General features: G+C 36.8%; 1 pseudogene; it reads right to left on the bottom strand.

The window, feature by feature from the left end:
• Window positions 1-1231: 1231 nt before the first annotated feature.
• On the bottom strand, window positions 1232-6917 carry LOC104247283 (glutathione S-transferase U17-like; annotated as a pseudogene).
• Window positions 6918-7322: the final 405 nt, after the last annotated feature.

The raw sequence follows: 7322 nt of genomic DNA on the forward strand, positions 1-7322 counted from the left end.
ACTACCCGTATATAAGGGCTTTAGGGCAGGGAAAGTTTCATGATTGATTGACAATAATTGATTCCTCTGAGGTATAGCTGCTTGAATTGGGTATGAAGGGTCGGGGGGAGGGGGAGGAGGGGACCGGTAGGTCCACGGTTGGAGCATGTGGATCTTGCCGGAAATTGATCGAGAGAAGGGAGGAGATAGAAAAAGCCTTAATGGAGGAAATTAGCCGTTAGAGAAAGAGGAAAGTTAGAGAGAAGCTTAAATGTGTTCAATTAAGCGTTTGTCATGTTGAATGAACAAGACATGTCAATATTGGAGTGGGATGAAGAGTTTCTTGAATTTGCTTCTCCGTATGCAAGTTATTTTTAGAAGTTAAGTTTTATGCGGATAATATAGCCTATCTGTTGCTTTTATCTGCATTCCTTAACACACCTTTATAGGAGGTTTGGGATGACTCCACATTAATGAAGAAAAATTAAATTTCCCTTCACCAGTAGGCAGTATATATACTAGGTTGATTTGCATGCTATGGTGCTAAGTTTTTCATTTCGTTTGAGTCCTTGACTGGACTCTCCAATCAGTCAACTCTTTAGTAGCATAGGTGCATGAATGTATATTAAAGGTAACATGTGCGAGTTTTTTGCTCGAGTTGTGTATATATAATTGAATTTTGGAAATATACATCTATACTATAATTCTAAGGCGCCCATTATCATAACCAATTTTGAAACTGCCGATGCAACCCAATAATTATAAATGGATGATAAAATGATACTTTTCAGTTTTCCCACTTAGCTTGTGATCTTAATTAAGTAAAGGGCCCATAGACAGTTAGGCGTCAATAAAAGTTCATACATATGTCAATGTTTCATAGACTCTTGCAAACTCTTGAGACAAGACAAGCAACGAAGTTTCTGTTTTTGATGACGACAACCAAGTTTCTGATTAACAAGCATGAATGATTACAAAGACAAAAAAAGAGGAAAGCAAGCAACAAAAAGTTGATAATTCCTACGTATGCATAGATTGTCTAAAGCAAAGATGGTATTTCTAGATAATCCTTACTTTCAACGACGGATCCAACATCGCATTTGCGGTTTGGCATAACACGCTAGTGTTTCAGGCCGCGGAAAAAACAAGCATAGATAAAGTTTGATATATATTTCAAAATCCATCTTCTCAACATCTAAATTCTGAATAAGCCAATGCTTATTTCCCAGAAAAAAACAAAAAACACCATACACTAGTTAGCATTAGGAGCTTGCTTTTTGGCCTGTAGTAAACTGTAAATTTCAGCAAGTTTCAATGGCTCCATAATGACAATCTTAACAGCTTTCTCTGACAAGAATCTCTCAGCCCATCTTGCCAAGCTTGGTGTTTTGGCTTCATATATTAAATTCACACCCAACATCATCTCCATTGCTCTTATCCATCCTAAGAAACAAGCCCAAAGCAATGTTAACATAACCAATACTCTCTCCACCAAAGAAATCTTTCCCTTTGCTACACCTGACTAATGCTTCCTCCAGCAGGGATAGCCCTTCTATGATTTTCTGTAGCACTGCTTCTTTTGCATCCTTTTCAACTGCCTCTCCTACTTCCAACATCAAAGGGAACCACTGATAACATGCATTCTTTTTGTCAGCTTGAAGTAATCTCAACATCAAGAAATAATTAAGGCACAATAGAAGAAAAAAGATTTATATATACAGAGGCGGATCCAGGATTTTAGGTTTATGGGTTCCTACATAAATCTTGAATTAATATACAATACTAACTAGATGAACAGATTGGGTTCCAATCTGAATACTTTTATATATTTAATGAATTTTTCAATACAAATACAGGTTTTAGACCGAATCCGCCCCTATATATATATATATATATAGGTAGGTGATATCAATTAATTGTTACTATTAAGTCTAATCATGACAGTACGTTTACTTTGGGTGGTGAGTGAGCTAAAACCATCAGGCTATTCATTATTGGCGAGCGAGAGGTCAAAATCAACTTGTAATTATTTGTGGCTATGTTGCTCGGTCTCTTAAATAATATTGTCTTTGTGTAACGACTCGACTGGTCGTTTTGAGTAATTGTGCCCGGTTCGGAAGTTTGAGGTCAAGAGCAGCTTCACATTATGTATATCGACTTGTGTGCATGGTTGGATTCAGTTTTCAGATGAATCGGAGTCAAATTGGAGTGAAGGAATATAATTTTAGAAGCTTAAGCGGTTCGTATGGTGATTTTGGACTTGGACATGTGTTCGGATTTAGGTTTGGAGGCCCGTAGGGTAATTTGTGGCATTTTGGTGAAAGTTGGAAAAGTTGAAGTTTAGAAAATGGAGAGGTTTGACCCATAGTTGATTTTTATGTTATCGAGGTCGGAATGCGATTCTGAAAGTTATAACAGCTCCGTTATGTCATTTGGGACTTGCCTACAAAATTTGGTTTTGTTTGGAGTTGATTTGATATGGTCCGGACGATTGGTTGCAATTCTATAGGTTCTTAAAGTTCATAGTGATTTTCATGCGTTTGGGCATCTGATTCATGGTCTTAGCGATGTTTGAAGTGATTTGAAAGTGGGGGCAAAGTTCGTATGATGTTATGGAATGTGTTGGTATAATTGGTTGAGGTTCCGGGGGCCTCGGATGAGTTTCGGAGTGAGTTTTGAGCGAGTTCGGACATTTCAGCACTCAGAAGTTGTTACGGATCGTGGGGGGTGGGGGGTGGGGAGGGGACAGTGGTAAATCATCACCCCAGCATCCAAAAGGACCGTTGTTAGCGGTGATATTTCGCTGCAGCAGTGGAATTTTCGTGGTAGCGGAAAATGGTCCGCGGTGAAGAAGAATCCGCAGGTTCACTAGTCTGACCTTGGAAGCCTATATCTTTTGATTTACAAAGAATTTTGAGATGATTTAAAAACGAAGATTGTAGCCATTCGTGTCTAGTTTCCAGAAAGGTAAATAAATTACAATTTGGACATCTGTGGAGAAATTTATGGCCAAAATACTAAAGCATGTCAGTGCAGTCAACATTTTCCGCTGTAGCGGTGAATTTACTGCGGTCAGCGGTGGTTTTTCCGCGGTCAGCAGTGATGGAAATCTGGGAGGTGCACTATAAATACGAGGTTTAGGGTTTTATTTTAAATTTTGATCTAGAGAGCTCGGATATTGGCGATTTTTCGAAGGGTTTTCAAGAAATTCATCGGGGTAAGTGATTCTAACTCGGATTTGACTAGAATACATGAATCTATCATTGAATTCATCATTTAATTGTTGATTTGGAATGAAATTTGGAAAAAATTGTGAAATCTTTCAAAAATATAAAATGATGATTTGAAGGACCAAATGGTATCGGAATTGGATAATTTTTGTATGGGTGAACTCGTATCGGAATGGGTATTAGGTTTTTTTAAAATTTGTCAGGTTCTGAGGTGCGGGCCCGGGGAGTTGACTTTTGTTGACTTTTTTCAAATTGTATAAGAATCATAGTTTTGTTAATTGGAATTATTTTCTCTTGCATTGTTAGATGTATTCAAGTCGTTTTTGGCTAGATTGAGCCGAGCATTGACGAATTGGTAAAGGAAAAGCTAAGTTGAGTATTGAATTGGCCGGATTGAGGTAAGTATCTTGCCTAATCTTGTGTGGGGGACTTCCTCTTAGGATTTGAGTCTTCTATGCTAATTGTAGTCCGTGCATGCGAGGTGACGAGTGTGTGCCCAGACTTATTTGTGGAAAATTTGCCTCTAGGGTTCTTAGGTCCTTATGTTCATTATGTGAAAAGTATCTCGTCAAGATTGGGTTTCCTAATTGCATAAATTGCCTTTGTATGCTCCATATGATGTTGTTAGCTTTTCTCTAATTCTTACGTGTTACTTGACCCTTAATTGCCTTAATTGAAGTGATTGCCTTCCTTATTGTTTTGATACTTATTGATTGTGAGTTCTTCTATGACTTCGTGCAAATATGTTACATGCCTAATTGTTGTGGTTACCGGTGTAGTTATCACGTGCTTATTATGTTTTGTGTTTTGTTGAGATTATCGTGCTTCTTGGTTTTTCCGTGATCCTTATTTGGTACTATTCATGCTTAAATTAACGATTATTCATGTTGAACAAGACTTATGACATTCTCTTGGTAATTGACCATTGTTGAGTATTGACTCGAGTTGAGATCTATATTGCGAAGCTAACTGTTAAAACAAGATTGGTTATTGTTGATTCCCTTGCCGAAAGGTTATTGTTTCTATTGTTGATTCCCTTGCCGGGATGTTATTGTTTCTATTGTTGATTCCCTTGTCGAGATGTTATTGTTTTTATTGTTGATTCCATTGCCGGGATGTTATTGTTTCTATTGTTGATTCCCTTGCGGGATGCTATTGTTTCTATTGTTGATTCCTTTGTCAGGAGGTTATTGTTTCTATTGTTGATTCCCTTGTTGGGATGTTATTGTTTCTATTGTTGATTTTCTTGCCGTGATGTTATTGTTTCTATTGTTTGGGTGAGGAAGAGTGTAAAGCACGAAGGGTGATGTCGTGCATGATATTGTGAGAGAGAGTTAAAGCACGAAAGATGATGCCGTGCACATTTCTATTTATGCATATTGTGAGGAAGAGAGTAAAAGCACAAAGGGTGATGCCGTGCCACATTATTGAGAGTAAAAGCACGAAGGTGATGCCGTGCCACATTATTGAGAGTAAAAGCACAAAGGGTGATGCCGTGCCACATTATTGATAGTAAAAGCACGAAGGATGATCCCGTGCATAATATTGTGAGGAAGAGTGTAAAGCACGAAGGGTGGTGCCGTGCACATTTCTATTTATACATATTGTGAGGAAGAATGATAAAGCATGAAGGGTGATGCCGTACACTTTCTGTTTGTTGTGTTTCGTTGTAGTTATCAATTCAAGTGTTTTAATTGTTTAGATTTCTTTACTATTGTGACTCTTGTGATGGAACCCCATAGATATTTCAATACTTCAAATTTCAATAATTGTTTCATTTTTAATTCAATTAGTTACTCAATTAAATTTCCTTAAACCGTTTGAGCTTGTATTTTGCTTAAAAAGAAATTTCTACTAATTTAATTTTTTAAATCCCATGATAAAGGTAATAATTCTTTCGATGTCGTATTTTAATTGAAAATGGTACTTTCTTTATTCAAATGATTTCTAAAAATAATTTCATCTTTTCTTGTTGAGTTTCTAATTAGCTTAGAAGTTGTACTCTACTTTATGTTATGTAAATGAGACTCCTTGAACATCTTAATTATGTTGATTATGGACCCTATGCACTAAGTAACATGAGAATGTTGTTGCGTAAAAAGAGATAGAAATATGTGGGCACAAGGTGCCGGGTGTGCTAAAAGTTTGGTAATTAAGGTTATGATATGAAACTTCGAGTTTGAGATGTCTGGAATTGTGCATCAGAAATGATATAATTTATTGAGCTGACATCGCCTTCCTTGTCTTAGTACATTTTTACTTGTATGTGTTCCAGCTATGTTGGTGTTAATTTATTTGGTTATCATTCGTTTCCATCCGTGTTTCTCTTTATTGTTTCTACTGATTGTAGTTTGTTCTTTCCTTGCTGTTGATATTACTTGGTCATTTTTAGGTTGATAGTTTATTATCAAATCCTGTTCAATTTATTTGACCAGTAGGTGTCTGGACTGTTCCTCATCACTACCCCACTGAGGTTAGTCTTGATACTTACTGGGCACCGCCGTGGTATGCTCATACTACACTTCTGTACATTTTTGTGTACAGGTTCAGGTATTCGATCGGTCGTAACTGTGCGGGTCGTTGCGTTGGAGACTCAAGTAAACTTGCTGCAGCGTTCGCATGCCTCAAAGTCATCTTCATTTGTACTTATTTCCATTTGTTCCTTTGTTTCGGAACATTGAAGTATTTATTTTGTACAATTATTCTTAGAAAGGCTTATGACTTGTACCACCGGTTTTGGGAATTGTAATTTGTTAAGAGTTATTTAAATTAAAGTTAGCAAATATAAATATTATCTCAGTTAATGTTAGACTTACCTAGCTTAGAGACTAGGTGCCATCACGAATCTTTCGGAGGGATTTTTGGATCGTAACACTTTGTGTGTCGGATATCCTTCAAAAGCCATGCATTTTTTGGAAGATCCAACACATGTGCGATAACATTTTGGAGAGTTCCAGTAACATAGGTATTTGGTGCTCGAGTGAAAACCACACATTTTTTTTTGACTGTAAAAACCGTTTCTTATGAACGAGTAAAACAAGAAGATTACTACAATACCTTGAGAATCAGCATTTTTCATTTGAACCAGTATAGAAATATCTCATGCCAATTCTATTCTTTGCTTTACTCTATTTACTTTTGTTCATAAATTTATTGTGTTTCAAAAGATCCTTTATTTCGGTTAAAACAATAATCTTCAAACTTTTTGAAAAGAACGTCTAAATGAAGATTTTTTAAGAAGGTTCTTCAACTATGAAAGAGCTTGAATCGATTAAAAAACGAAGCAACTTTCTGAAATTTGAGTACGTAGAATTAGTCAAGTTACCCCTTGCACTTTCAACATTAAGTGGTACGCACATAGCGTTTAAATTCTGAAGTTGCAAATATGGAAGTGTTATCAACATAATCGGCCCAAAATCTGGCGATGGCACGGTCGTGGGGATCAGAAGGGAGAATAGAAGGGCCATTTGTCCATGTCTCATCGATGTATTGGACAATGACTAGCGATTCACAGATGGGATCGTAACCATGGATCAGAACTGGGATTTTCTTGTGGACAGGGTTGGATTGAAGGAGAAGCTCACTTTTGTTGAAGATATCCTCTGTAATAAACTCATAGTCCACAGACTTGATATTGAGTGCTATTTCAACTCGATTTGCGAATGGGCTTGATCGTGTTCCCAGAAACTTAATGCTGCTTCCTGACATGTTCAACTTTTCTTAATAATTACTTAGTGAGTCTGATTGAATATAATGAAACATAAGTGTAAGTGTATTTATAATTGGACAACTTTGGAATCCTCGCAGAGCATCACATATATATAATTGCTAAATATCCTTAGGTACGTAATTTGACATATCATTATCTACGTACCTAAATTACAAGAATGGCTTTGATTAAAACAAGAATAGAAGTTAGGGCCGTTTAGGCAATGCCATGGTTTTTGACCTAAAAAACCATACTGCTGACGAAGAGATTGTTCTATATCTTTGTCAGCTTGCATATAGCATCTGTGGCCAGTAAGGCCTGTGGAGTCTGCAGATATAAGGTAGAAGATGTTACTATATTAACTTTCAGAAAAAACAAACCAAATGAGAAAAGGACATATGCAT

Source organism: Nicotiana sylvestris, chromosome 11, assembly GCF_000393655.2.
Source record: "Nicotiana sylvestris chromosome 11, ASM39365v2, whole genome shotgun sequence".
Lineage (NCBI taxonomy): Eukaryota > Viridiplantae > Streptophyta > Magnoliopsida > Solanales > Solanaceae > Nicotiana > Nicotiana sylvestris.